Source organism: Oncorhynchus mykiss, chromosome 11, assembly GCF_013265735.2.
Source record: "Oncorhynchus mykiss isolate Arlee chromosome 11, USDA_OmykA_1.1, whole genome shotgun sequence".
Classification (NCBI taxonomy): Eukaryota; Metazoa; Chordata; class Actinopteri; order Salmoniformes; family Salmonidae; genus Oncorhynchus; species Oncorhynchus mykiss.
In genome coordinates, this window is record NC_048575.1 from 34790286 (window position 1) to 34804963 (window position 14678).

Below are 14678 nucleotides of genomic sequence, written 5' to 3' on the forward strand. Positions count from 1 at the left end.
GGGGTGGTATACAGAAGAGAGACCAAGTCCATATTATGGCAAGAACAGCTCAAATAAGCAAAGAGAAACAACAGTCCATCATTACTTTAAGACATGAAGGTCAGTCATTCTGGAAAATTGTCAAGAACTTTGAAAAGTTTCAAGTGCAGTCGCGAAAACCATCAAGTGCTATGATGAAACTGGCTCTCATGAGGACAGCCACAGGAAAGGAAGTACCAGAGTTACCTCTGCTGCAGAGGATAAGTTCATTAGGAGAGGATAAGGTTCCCACAGTGAAGCATGGAGGTGTGATGGTGTGGGGATGCTTGCTGGTGACACTGCCAGTGATTTATTTAGAATTCCACTAAACACACTTAACCAGCATGGATACCATGCTGCGATACGCCATCCCATCTGGTTCATGTTTAGTGGGACTATCATTAGTTTTTCAACAGGACAATGACCCAAAACACATCTCCAGACTGTCTAAGGGCTATTTGACCAAGAAGGAGAGGTTGAAAGAATGCAAGAGTTTGCAAAGCTGTCATCAAGGCAAAAGGTGGCTACTTTGAAGAATCTAAAATATACAGTATATTTTGATTTGTTTAACACTTTTTTTTTGGTTACTATATATGATTCCATATGTGTTATTTAATAGTTTTGATGTATTCACTATTATTCTACGATGTAGAACATAGTAAAAATAAAGTAGTAGGTGTGATAAATGAGTAGGTGTGTCCAAACTTTTGACTGGTACTGTACATTTATGCAAGATTGAAAAAAGCATGACTTTAGAGGTCAAATGTGTACCAATATAGGCCCTGTATATCTACTGTTTTCTTCATGTAGTGAGGATCATGGGAAAACTACTGTACATGAAAAGTCTCTGAGGCTGCGACAGAGACAAGGAAGTCCCTTAACCTAATGTGTACAGCACATGCTAGATTGCGCTATTATGTTTTTTACATTTTTAATAAATGTTAATGTTAAGGAAAAGTTTGTTAAAAGCTACCCCAATTGTGACCAAAAGGTGTATAGTGTTTTATCAAGCACTTGAAGTACAGGTACTGTTTTACTCTACTAGTAGAGAATATATACATATCCTTGTCTGGGTTTTGTATATGGGTGTGAAATGATAAATGTGCATTTTTATTTATCAGGCTCATGTATCTGTATGTATCAAACCCTACCTTCTTTGCAAGGGAATAGCTGCTGAAAATGTTTTTAAATGCAAGTTGGATAATGATAAATCAATGGCACATTGCATTTTAATATTATAATTTTGTGGCAGCTATATGCTTCCATAACCCTCTGAGTGCGGTCTCTTAATTATTCAGATTAGTAATTTTATGTTTAATTCCTAACTAATCTGTTGCAGTATTGCAATGTGGTCCATGATGATGGTATTGAATAGGTTTCTTGTTTTGAAAATGGCTTATTTCTGTGGGTTGGGTTTATTTTAATCCTGTCCATATGCCTTACAGCTGGCAGCACCCAAATAATCATCCATTTTGAGCACAGCTGCATGCGACCCCATCATAATGCCAATCCTCAATTTGGTTTGACATTTTATATTCCTAAAGGGCTAGTTAGGGATCATCAGTAAATTACACAATGCACAATATTTTTTTTAAGTAAATGGCTTTAAACTTCAATGACTTAACCTCAAACCAAATATAAATTGTAGAAATGCATGTACAACTATTGAATGCATTTCAGACCACTAAAAGATGTGCAACATGAACATTTTGTCCCATTTACATAGTCATTTATTGTATGGTCCCTAACTATCCCCCAGAGGTAGGCTATCCAAAGGTTGAAGCTATAGTAATTGGTGAAATAATTTGTCTAACTCATCACACCTGCAAACACACGAGACACCCACATCAATCCACACCCCGAAACCAACTCAGGTTTGAATTCAGTCATGGCTGCTAAGCATTTCTTAAATGAACCAAATCTAAATTGAAGCCAAGTCAAGAAGTGCAGTTGCCTTTTAGTACTGTGAATAAAGGTGGAAAAGATGTCTATTATTATGTCATTATTGTAATCATTATAATTATGATATCCCTTTACTCTTTATAATTGCTTCCTATACTGAGAAGCAATACTAGTAGTAGTAGTAGCTCCATTCACTAACTAACATCCAATGATGGGTATAACACTGACTGTTTTCTATGTTGATATTGTACACAAACTATTTTACAAACCTATTCATATTGGTGATTTGTCTTGCTGTTACATTGTATTCTGTGAGTTACACTTTCATGTAAGGGTTCTGAGTCAATAAAATAGATATGTGGAAGGTGTCTTCTCTAGTCAGTGCAACTTAAGTTGTCTTTTGTTTCCATATAATTGTTGTTTTGTTTGTTTGTGTGAACACTGTTATATTTTGCTGTAGTAGACAAGTCAATTTTTAAAAAATGTATCTAAATAAAGTTCATATTTTGATGAAATGGAAGATTACTTTTGACCTGCAGTAGTTTGTTATTGTTAGTATCTGAAGCAAAAATGTACCAGTATTGGTCATGAAAAACAGCCTTTTCTCAATTCCTTGCATGGTCTCTCCTCCTGAAACCCATTGGAAAAGGTCATGGGGAAGAGACCATAGATCTTCTCTTCCAACACAGTTAAGGAGGCAAGGAGATAGGATTCGAGGAATCACATATAACTAATTGAGACAGAGGCACATGCTGATGATGGCGTGTTTCAAGACTGACATCTCCTGGTCAATGTGTTGACTACAAATTTAGGGCCTGCTCGTGATTCAACATTTTCCTCAGTACAATTTTCCAAGTATAGGTTATCTCTTTTCCATTAGTCTATTGAATTACCCATGTGTCAATCTAAGTAACATAAAAACATCCTCATCAAAATCGCTCCATGATTTCCTTTAAAAAATAAAAAATCTAATAGTTTGTCTAATTTCAGTTTGTGACCGAACAAGCGCACGTATAGTGTAGAAAGTCATTGTACCATCTAAACTGCTGTGAAATATATTTTCCATAACTGAAAATATATTTTCAGCTGTTCGAGGCTGGTATACAAAACTGAAAGTGAGATGCAAAAACGACACTTAAGAATAGGAAGCATAGAAATAGCGCACAGAACATGAGAATGACCGATGTATGTGTGAATTTTGTCGGGTTACCCAAAATGTTTCATATTGCAGCTTTAAAGATGCACTATGTATAAATCGCTCCGCCATTTCCTGGTTGCAAAAATGTGAATAGTTGGCCTAATTTCAGTTTGACGAAACGAGCAAGCGTAGTGTAGAGAATCATTGTACCATCTAAACCGCTGTGGAAATATCTTTGCCATATCCATATTTTCAACTGTTTTCAAGCTGGTGTACAAAACCCAAAGTAAAAGACTTAACTTGAAGCATAGAAAACACACAACAGAACATATTTACCGCTTCTCAGATTTGCTTTTTAAATTTTTTTTTTTACACATTGCAGTTTAAATTATAATGTTCTTTTTTTTTTACATGGGCGTCGTGTGAATCCACCGCATGGCGTATGTCAGCCTTCCGCATCTGCGGTGGGAGGTGGCCGAGCTACAGCGGTGTTTGTGAGACCAAGAGGCATCCCGAAATGCAGTCTTCTCAAGAAATCGTCTGTAGGGTCCGAACAGTTTGGCCTTATTCTAAAATGTATACATTTTTAATCAATCTAAACACAATACCCTATAATGATGTAGCGAAAACAGGTTTTTAGAAATTGTATCAAATGTATTAAGAATAAAAAACAGATACCTTATTTACGTAGGTATTCAGACCCTTTGCTATGAGACATGAAATTGAGCTCAGGTGCATCCTGTTTCCATTGATCATCCTTGAGATGTTTCTACAACTTGCTTTGAGTCCATCTATGATATATTCAACTGATTGGGCATGATTTGGAAAGGCACACATCTGTCTATATAAGGGCCCACAGTTGACAGTGCTTGTCAGAGCAAAAACCAAGCCATGAGGTCAAAGGAATTGTCTGCAGAGCTCTGAGACAGGGTTGTGTCGAGGGACAGATCTAGGGAAGGGTACCAAAAAAATGTCTGCAGCATTGAAGGTCCCTAAGAACACAGTGGCCTCCATAATTCTTTAAATGGAAGAAGTTTTGAACCACCAAGACTCTTCCTAGAGCTGGCCGCCTGGCCAAACTGAGCAATCGGGGGAGAAGGGCCTTGGTCTGGGAGGTGACCAAGAACACAATGGTCACTCTGACAGAGCTCCAGAGTTCCCCTGTGGAGATGTGAGAAGCTTCCAGAAGGGTTTTTGCTTTGTCATTATGGGGTATTGTGTGTAGATGGATGATGAAAAAATCCCCACTTTAATCCATTTTAGAACAAGGCTGTAACGTAACAAAATGTGTAAAAAGTCAAGGAGTCTTGAGTATTTTCCGAATGCACTGTATCTCTTAAATATAGGACAGATACCCCTCCCCCAACAGCTTAGACATTGAGGTTAAGTGGTCCTTGCCTAGACTTTGAGGTTAAGTGGAGCCCTTGGAGTATCGGTCAATGTGGAGTGTTTGTCAGAGTAATTGAAGTCAATCATGACTGATTAGCGATACCTCCAAAATTAACAGGCAGGTTGACTAATGACAAGTTGAGTTGTTCTGGAAACCATGATACACTAATTGACCAAAAGTATGTGGACACCTGCTCGTCAAACATCTCATGCCAAAATCATGGGCAGTAATCTGGAGTTGCTATGAAACGCTTACTTACAAGCTCTTAACCAACGATGCAGTTTTAAGAACAAATATTTCCTAAACAAACTAAAGAAAACAAGTAACAATAAAATAACAATAATGAGGCTATGGCTACCGAGTCAATGTGCTCGGGGTAATTTGTACATACGGATAAAGTGACTATGCATAGATAATAAGTTGGTCCCGTTTTGTGAGCTTGTGCAGCCTACCACTTTGCGGCTGAACCGTTGTTGCTCCTAGACGTTTCCACTTCACAATAACAGCATTTACAGTTGACCGGGGCGACTCTAGCGGGGCAGAAATGTGACAAACTGACTTATTGAAAAGGTGGCATCTTATGACGGTGCCACGTTGAAGGTCAGTGAGCTCTTCGGTAAGGCCATTCTACTGCCAATTGTTTCTCTATATTTTTTTCACCTTTATTTAACCAGGTAGGCAAGTTGAGAACAAGTTCTCATTTACAATTGCGACCTGGCCAAGGTAAAGCAAAGCAGTTCGACACATACAACGACACAGAGTTACACATGGAGTAAAACAAACATACTGTCAATAATACAGTATAAACAAGTCTATATACGATGTGAGCAAATGAGGTGAGATAAGGGAGGTAAAGGCAAAAAAGGCCATGGTGGCAAAGTAAATACAATATAGCAAGTAAAACACTGGAATGGTAGATTTGCAATGGAAGAATGTGCAAAGTAGAAATAAAAATAATGGGGTGCAAAGGAGCAAAATAAATAAATTAAATACAGTAGGGAAAGAGGTAGTTGTTTGGGCTAAGTTATAGGTGGGCTATGTACAGGTGCAGTAATCTGTGAGTTGCTCTGACAGTTGGTGCTTAAAGCTAGTGAGGGAGATAAGTGTTTCCAGTTTCAGAGATTTTTGTAGTTCGTTCCAGTCATTGGCAGCAGAGAACTGGAAGGAGAGGCGGCCAAAGAAATAATTGGTTTTGGGGGTGACTAGAGAGATATACCTGCTGGGGCGTGTGCTACAGGTGGGAGATGCTATGGTGACCAGCGAGCTGAGATAAGGGGGGACTTTACCTAGCAGGGTCTTGTAGATGACATGGAGCCAGTGGGTTTGGCGACGAGTATGAAGCGAGGGCCAGCCAACGAGAGCGTACAGGTCACAATGGTGGGTAGTATATGGGGCTTTGGAGACAAAACGGATTGCACTGTGATAGACTGCATCCAATTTGTTGAGTAGGGTATTGGAGGCTATTTTGTAAATGACATCGCCAAAGTCGAGGATTGGTAGGATGGTCAGTTTTACAAGGGTATGTTTGGCAGCATGAGTGAAGGATGCTTTGTTGCGAAATAGGAAGCCAATTCTAGATTTAACTTTGGATTGGAGATGTTTGATATGGGTCTGGAAGTAGAGTTTACAGTCTAACCAGACACCTAAGTATTTGTAGTTGTCCACGTATTCTAAGTCAGAGCCGTCCAGAGTAGTGATGTTGGACAGGCGGGCAGGTGCAGGTAGCGATCGGTTGAAGAGCATGCATTTAGTTTTACTTGTATTTAAGAGCAATTGGAGGCCACGGAAGGAGAGTTGTATGGCATTGAAGCTTGCCTGGAGGGTTGTTAACACAGTGTCCAAAGAAGGGCCAGAAGTATACAGAATGGTGTCGTCTGCGTAGAGGTGGATCAGAGACTCACCAGCAGCAAGAGCGACCTCATTGATGTATACAGAGAAGAAAGTCGGTCCAAGAATTGAACCCTGTGGCACCCCCATAGAGACTGGCAGAGGTCCGGACAGCAGACCCTCCGATTTGACACACTGAACTCTATCAGAGAAGTAGTTGGTGAACCAGGCGAGGCAATCATTTGAGAAACCAAGGCTGTCGAGTCTGCCGATGAGGATGTGGTAATTGACAGAGTCGAAAGCCTTGGCCAGGTCAATGAATACGGCTGCACAGTAATGTTTCTTCTCGATGGCGGTTAAGATATTGTTTAGGACCTTGAGCGTGGCTGAGGTGCACCCATGACCAGCTCTGAAACCAGATTGCATAGCAGAGAAGGTATGGTGAGATTCGAAATGGACGGTAATCTGTTTGTTGACTTGGCTTTCGAAGACCTTAGAAAGGCATGGTAGGATAGATATAGGTCTGTAGCAGTTTGGGTCAAGAGTGTCCCCCCCCCCCCCCCCCCCCCCTTTGAAGAGGGGGATGACCGCAGCTGCTTTCCAATCTTTGGGAATCTCAGACGACACGAAAGAGAGGTTGAACAGGCTAGTAATAGGGGTGGCAACAATTTCGGCAGATAATTTTAGAAAGAAAGGGTCCAGATTGTCTAGCCTGGCTGATTTGTAGCGGTCCAGATTTTGCAGCTCTTTCAGAACATCAGCTGAACGGATTTGGGAGAAGGAGAAATGGGGAAGGCTTGGGCGAGTTGCTGTGGGGGGTGCAGTGCTGTTGACCGGGGTAGGAGTAGCCAGGTGGAAAGCATGGCCAGCCGTAGAAAAATGCTTATTGAAATTCTCAATTATGGTGGATTTATCAGTGGTGACAGTGTTTCCTATCTTCAGTGCAGTGGGCAGCTGGGAGGAGGGGTTCTTATTCTCCATGGACTTTACAGTGTCCCAGAACTTTTATGAGTTAGTGTTGCAGGAAGCAAATTTCTGCTTGAAAAAGCTAGCTTTGGCTTTTCTAACTGCCTGTGTATAATGCTTTCTAGCTTCCCTGAACAGCTGCATATCACGGGGGATGTTCGATGCTAATGCAGAACGCCATAGGATGTTGTTGTGTTGGTTAAGGGCAGTCAGGTCTGGGGAGAACCAAGGGCTATATCTGTTCCTGGTTCTAAATTTCTTGAATGGGGCATGTTTATTTAAGATGGTTAGGAAGGCATTTAAAAAAAATATCCAGGTATCCTCTACTGACGGGATGAGATCAATATCCTTCCAGGATACCCCGGCCAGGTCGATTAGAAAGGCCTGCTCGCTGAAGTGTTTCAGGGAGCGTTTGACAGTGATGAGAGGAGGTCGTTTGACCGCTGACCCATTACGGATGCAGGCAATGAGGCAGTGATCGCTGAGATCTTGGTTGAAGACAGCAGAGGTGTATTTAGAGGGCAAGTTGGTTAGGATGATATCTATGAGGGTGCCCGTGTTTAAGGCTTTGGGGAGGTACCTGGTAGGTTCATTGATAATTTGTGTGAGATTGAGGGCATCAAGTTTAGAATGTAGGATGGCTGGGGTGTTAAGCATGTTCCAGTTTAGGTCGCCTAGCAGCACGAGCTCTGAAGATAGATGGGGTGCAATCAGTTCACATATGGTGTCCAGAGCACAGCTGGGGGCAGAGGGTGGTCTATAGCAGGCGGCAACGGTGAGAGACTTGTTTTTAGAGAGGTGGATTTTTAAAAGTAGAAGTTCAAATTATTTGGGTACAGACCTGGATAGTAGGACAGAACTCTGCAGGCTATCTTTGCAGTAGATTGCAACACCGCCCCCTATGGCAGTTCTATCTTGTCTGAAAAGGTTGTAGTTTGGGATTAAAATTTCAGAATTTTTGGTGGTCTTCCTAAACCAGGATTCAGACACAGCTAGAACATCCGGGTTGGCAGAGTGTGCTAAAGTGTTCTAATGTTAACATGCATCTATGGAGATTGCATGTCTATGTGCTCGATTTTACACCTGTCAGCAACAAATTTGGTGGGGTTGCTGAGCTATTTGTCTCCAAAACACTGTGAAGTCAATTCCAACACTAAACCCGGAGAGAGATTTGTTGAGTCATCCTGTGAAGTTCACCGCAAAATTACTGTGACAAAGTCATTCAAAACTTGGCATGGTAAATAATTGTATATTTGGAGAAGGTGCTTTTAAGCTGAAATGCTACTGACAAAAAAGCCACTGAAAATCTAATAAAATGGCCTCCATTTGCGTAGTTCTATCTAGACTATCATATGAATTCAAATGTTATCCTATTCCAAATGCAGTCTCAAACCAGACCCTAGGCAACCGTGGCATTTGGAAATTGTGGGAGGCAAGGCAGATGTCTTGAGACGATTCCAAATACACTTATTTTCTATGAGTACCACTCACTACCACTAGATGGCAATAAGACATCATATGTGCACTTGCTGATAACACTCAGTGGACCATCCATTCCTACTGTTCTGCTCATTTTAGAGGGGTGGTTGCCAGGCGGGTTTTACCAGATTATTATGCTTACGGGCATGTTATACTATAATATACTATAATACTACTATACTATATGTATAATATACACTACACTGTTGGACTGGCCACTGACTCCACTACAAAACCACTGACAGTATAGGGAAATCCTCTTGGCAGTGCACATCTCCATTCCCACCGTTACCTAAACCCCAGTGCTCTCCTCCAGTGGCCCACCTGAGGTGTGATATGGAGAAATGGACACAATGTTATTGTTTCAGAGTCCCCTGGTGCTTTCTTCTGCATGTCTCTCAACCCCTTCGTGGTGTCTTACTCCAGTCTAGTGTATTCCTTCAGGAGGTAGACTCGTGTTTGTTTGAATCACGCTCTGGTGACAGGCTTCTTTCTGGCTTGGTGAAGTTTCCTTTCTTTTGGCTCTTCTTACTGTTTTCCCTGAGGATGGTTACAAAGTGCTTATAAAACAAGTATGCTTGCTGTTATTTGTTGTACCACATGGTTTATCAGGAAGAATGGGATAACAATTGTGTGTGTGTGTGTGTGTGCATGTTTGTGCATGCGTGTGTGTGGTCCACTCTCTGTGTGGTCCTATCCCCCCTGGCCCTGGCTAACACACTCCACCGGTCTATCGCTGTAGGTGCTAATCCTAAAAACACACACTTGTGTTCCTTGAACAAGTGTAGCAGCAGTGAATTCCTCAGTCAAGCCTGCCAGGCTGACGGAGAGTCAAACAGCCCCTCTAATCTCCCAACATCTGCTCAATGAAACCTGCTTTCAATTTACACCAACGATCTGTCACGTTCAGAGAAGGAACAGCAACACAAACTCCTGTTTACAGTGAGAAGCATCCAGGTAGACACTCACATGCTGCTGCGCCGTGTGTAGCCTAGCTGTCAGACGCTGGGCTGCCGAGCTCATTTGAAATCTTTGAATCAAATGTTATTTGTCACATGTAGACCAACAGTGAAATGCTTTCTTATGGGCCCTTCCCAACAATGCAGAGAGAGAGGAAATAATAGAAATTGATAACACAATAATTAATATACAATGAGTAACGATAACTTGGCTATATACACGGGTACCAGTACCGAGTCGACGTGCAGGTGTACCAGGTAATTGAAGAAGATACAGTGCATTTGGAAAGTATTCAGATTGCTTGACTTTTTCCACATCTTGTTACGTTAATCTTGTTCTAAAAATGTATAATATCTTCTTTTTTTTCATCAATCTACACACAATATCCCATAATTACTCCAATTTTATATTAAAACCCCACAGAAATATCACATTTACATTAAGTATTTAGACCCTTTACTCAGTACTTTGTTGAAGCACCTTTGGCAGCGATTACAGCATCGAGTCTTCTTGGGTATGACGTGACAATCTTGACACACCTGTATTTGGGGAGTTTCTCCCATTCTTCTCTTCAGATCCTCTCAAGCTCTGTCAGGTTGGATGGAAAGCATTGCTGCACAGCTATTTTCTAGTCTCTCCAGAGATGTTTGATTATGTTCAAGTCTGAGCTCTGGCTGGGCTACTCAAAGACATTCAGATACTTGTCCCGAAGCCAATCCTGCATTGTCTTGGCTGTGTTCTTAGGGTCGTTGTCCTGTTGGAAAGTGAACATTTGCCCCAGTCTGAGGTCCTGAGCGCTCTATAGAAGGTTTTCATCAAGGATCTCTCTGCACTTTGCTCCGTTCATCTTTCCCTCAATCATGACTAGTCTCCCAGTTCCTGACATTGAAAAACATCCCCACAGCATGATACCGCTACCACCATGCTTCACCGTAGGAATGGTGCCATGTTTCCTCCAGATATGACACTTGGCTATTTGGTTAACTATTTAACTATTTAGCAGCCTTATGGCTTGTGGGTACAAGCTTTTCAGGGTACTGTTGGTTCCAGACTTGTTGCATCGGTAATGCTTGCTGTGTGGTAGCAGAGAGAAAAGGCTATTACTTGGGAGGCTGGAGTATTTGACAATTTTTAGGGCCCCTTCCTCTGACACCGCCTGGTGTAGAGACATCTTGGATGGCAGAGAGCTCGGGCCCAGTGATGTACTGGGGGCATGCTCAGCCCTCTGATTCCTGTCGTCTAAGATCAACTCCTTAGTTTTGCTGGCATTAACGGAGAGGTTGTTGTCCTGGCACTACACTGCCAGGTGTCTGACCTCCCTATAGGCTGTCTCATCATTGTCGGTGATCAGGCTTACAACCGTCATGTCATCAGCAAATGTAATGAAGGTGTTGGAGTCGTGCTCGGCCACGCAGTCGTGGGTGAACAGGGAGTACAGGAGGGGACTAAGCACACACCCCTGAGGGGTCCCAAGCACGCACCCCTGAGGGGCCCCCGTGTTGAGGGTCAGCATGGCGGATGTGATGTTGCCTACCATCACCACCTGGCGGCGGCACATCAGGAAGTCCAGGATCCAGTTGCAGAAGGTGGTGTTCAGTCCCAGGGTCCTTAGCATAATGATGTGTTTGGAGGGCACTATGGTGTTGAACACGGATCTGTCAATGAACAGCATTCTTGCTTGTGTTCCTCTTGTCGAGGAAGAGGGAGAAGGTAGAGAATTTTTCATCTGTGGATCTGTTAGGGCGGTATGCGAATTGGAGTGGTTCCAGGGTGTTTTGATTTGTTTGAGTTTGTGGTGTGATATTTCAATTAACCATCTCTGTTATGGGGTCTAGTGGCTTGGGGGTACAGAATAGTAATGTTTACTACAAGCCTGTCTGTCTGTCTGTCTGTCTGTCTATCTGCGTGTGTGTGTGTGTGTGTGTGTGTGTGTGTGTGTGTGTGTGTGTGTGTGTGCACCATTCATTTATTAATCCACAAAAGCAGGGAAATAGAATAGTCAACAGTGAATTTGGGTTGGATGGGACCGGTTTTGCTGATGCTAGGAGGGTGTTTGCCAGTGAATAATTCAGACCAACCTTTGTGTTTGAATGATAGTATAGACTACCACCAGAATATTTCCTCTTAGCGCTTATCGAAAACTCAATTCCCGGGGAGATTGCAGTCCCTGCTTTGGCTGAATTGCAATGCAAAACACATTGATGGAGAGGCTAAATCCATCAGACTACACTACTTTACCCAGCCATAGTCATTTCATCTTTCCCTTTTTTAAAAACATATTTTACATCAATGCTCCAAGAAGGAACAGAATGAACAGCTGATGAAATACTGGCTACCCTAACACTCCACTGAGTGGTTTGTTTGTTTACTAGAATCATTGCCATCGATGGGGAACGGCCCAGTAAAATACTGTCCCCGCTGAGAGATGGAGAGCTGTCAGCACTCACACAGCAGGAAGAACCAACAGAGTTCAAAGGTGGAAGAAGAAGAAGGACTCTGCTGGAGGGAATGAAAACACACGTCAGGGGGAGGTGAATAAGAGATAGACCGAGAGGGGCAGCATGGCATGGCCACCAGGGCAGTCTCTTTTGTGTTGCTACTTAAAAGTTGAAATGATTCATTATATTTGTACTGTGCCATTCCCCAATGTCACAACAGTAACTAAGGTTAGATGTGGACAACATAGTGGAAATGTGATTTAAACAACTTTATTATTTAAAATGCAATCAAAATGACAGTTGTTACAGAAATTACAGGCTGCTAGGGTATTGGGTGATTTTTTTTTTAGGCTCTAATGTCGAGTCATCGTTTCCTAAAGAATTTTCCTATGAGATCGGAACAAAACATAGGGTCACAGTTTAGAAGAAATGTGAATCCTCTGTCCTCCATTTTAAGATCAGGCAAACACTGTTGAGTTACATTGTTCGTTTCACCTCATTTGTCTGGAAAAAAAGAGTAACAGCACTCTGCAGTAGAGTGCACCCTATCTCAACAACAGCACAATGTTGCTTTTCTCAATCTAAAAAAGCAGGTCAAGAGCAAGTTGGGTGAAAGCAATCAGTGTGAGATTAGTGATGCAAGTGATTACTGGATAAACACAAATAGCTTTCTTATCACAGACCAGCTAGTTTGAAAGTGTTGCAATCGCTCTGTGTAACATAGACTGAACGCTCAGGCCTACTGAATGACAACATTTTCCCTATATAGAACACTGCTTTTGACCAGAGCCCTATGGCTCCTGTCTGGTCTAACTAGCGCACTAAATGAGGAATAGAGTGCCATTTGGGACACCGATTTGGAGTGGCTATAAAAACATTAGCAGTTTCCGGTGACAGAGTGGAACAAGCAGATGTCCCAGAATGCCCAAACTACACAGCATTTCTCCACAGGGGAAAACTCAGACAATCTGTCAAAGTCCCAAATGGCACCCTATTCCCTTTATAGTGTACTATGTAGAGAATAGGGTAACATGTGGGACTTAGATGAAGATGTCTGTAGGCATGGAAAAGCCATTTTGGGGTTGTCACCAAATACTCTGTCCCATCTGCTCTTTAACACTGTTTTGGAAAATAATCTGATATTATAGGGCGTCATGAAAGGGCTGCTCTCGTGCAGGAGGCTTGAAAGCCCTTGGGTCCTACAGTAATGTTCAGTAGAGTGGAGTAGTGGGTCGCTGTGCTCAGGCACTCAATCTCTGTAGATTGGACTAGTTATGAATAAAGCAGGGGTTGAGTTCTGGTGTGTGTGTGTGCGTGTGTGCGTGTGTGCGTGCGCATTTCTCTGTTTGTCTGAGTGAATATACTGTAGGTCTGAGGTGGTGTGTTCAAAGTGGTGACTGCCATAGGAGATGCAGTGGTTTGGTTCAACGTTGAGTGGTGGGATATCGTTTGGCTGGTGGGGAGTGGAGTGAGAGATTGGGAACATTGGGACCCAGAGAAGCTCTCACGGTACAGGGTAGAGAACATTTTAGTATGCAGACAAAATAAACATTGTGATGGGTCTTTGGTCTCAGTGCAATGGGGGATTCATTCAAAATAGATGACGTAACCCTAAATAATTCCATCTATGATATCACTAAACCTTTGAAAATTAGAAATGCATAATGAAACTAGATTAATGTTATATTGCACATTGGGATAATTTTCTGTAGAATCCACTTCTTTGTAATTGTAAATAGTACAGTGTTTACTATTGTAACCCAAGGCATATTTCTCAGATCAATCTACAATTTATGTTGAAATACATTTCATTTTGTTTGTTCGGTTGGTCTTGGTATAGTATATACAGTACCAGTCAAAGGTTTGGACACACGTACTCCTTCCAGGATTTTTCTTTATTTTTCTTATTTTATACATTGTAGAATAATAGTGAAGGCATCAAAACTATGAAATAACACATATGGAATCATGTAGGAACCAAAAAAGTGTTAAACAAATCACAATATATTTGAGATTCTTCAAAATAGCCACACTGCCTTGATTACAGCTTTGCACACTCTTGGCATTCTCTCAGCCAGCTTAATGAGGTAGTCACCTGGAATGCATTTCAGTTAACAGGTGTGCCTTGTTAAAAGTTAATTTGTGGAATTTATTTCCTTCTTAATGTGTTTGAGCCAATCAGTTGTGTTGTGAAAAGGTAGGGGTGGCATACAGAAGATAGTCCTATTTGGTAAAAAAAAATTTAAAAAAAGAAAGTCAATCTAGAACATTTCAAGAACTTTGTTTCTTCAAGTGCAGTCGCAAAAACCATCCAGCGCCATGATGAAACTGGCTCTCATGAGGACCACCACAGGAAAGGAAGATCCAGAGTTACCTCTGTTGCAAAGGATACATTCATTAGAGTTAACTGCACCTCAGATTGCAGCCCAAATAAATGCTTCAAGTAGCAGACACATCTCAACATCAACTGTTCAGGGGAGACTGAGTGAATCAGGCCTTCATTGTCGATTTGCTGCAAAGAAACCACTACTAAAGGACACCAATAATAAGAAGAGACTTG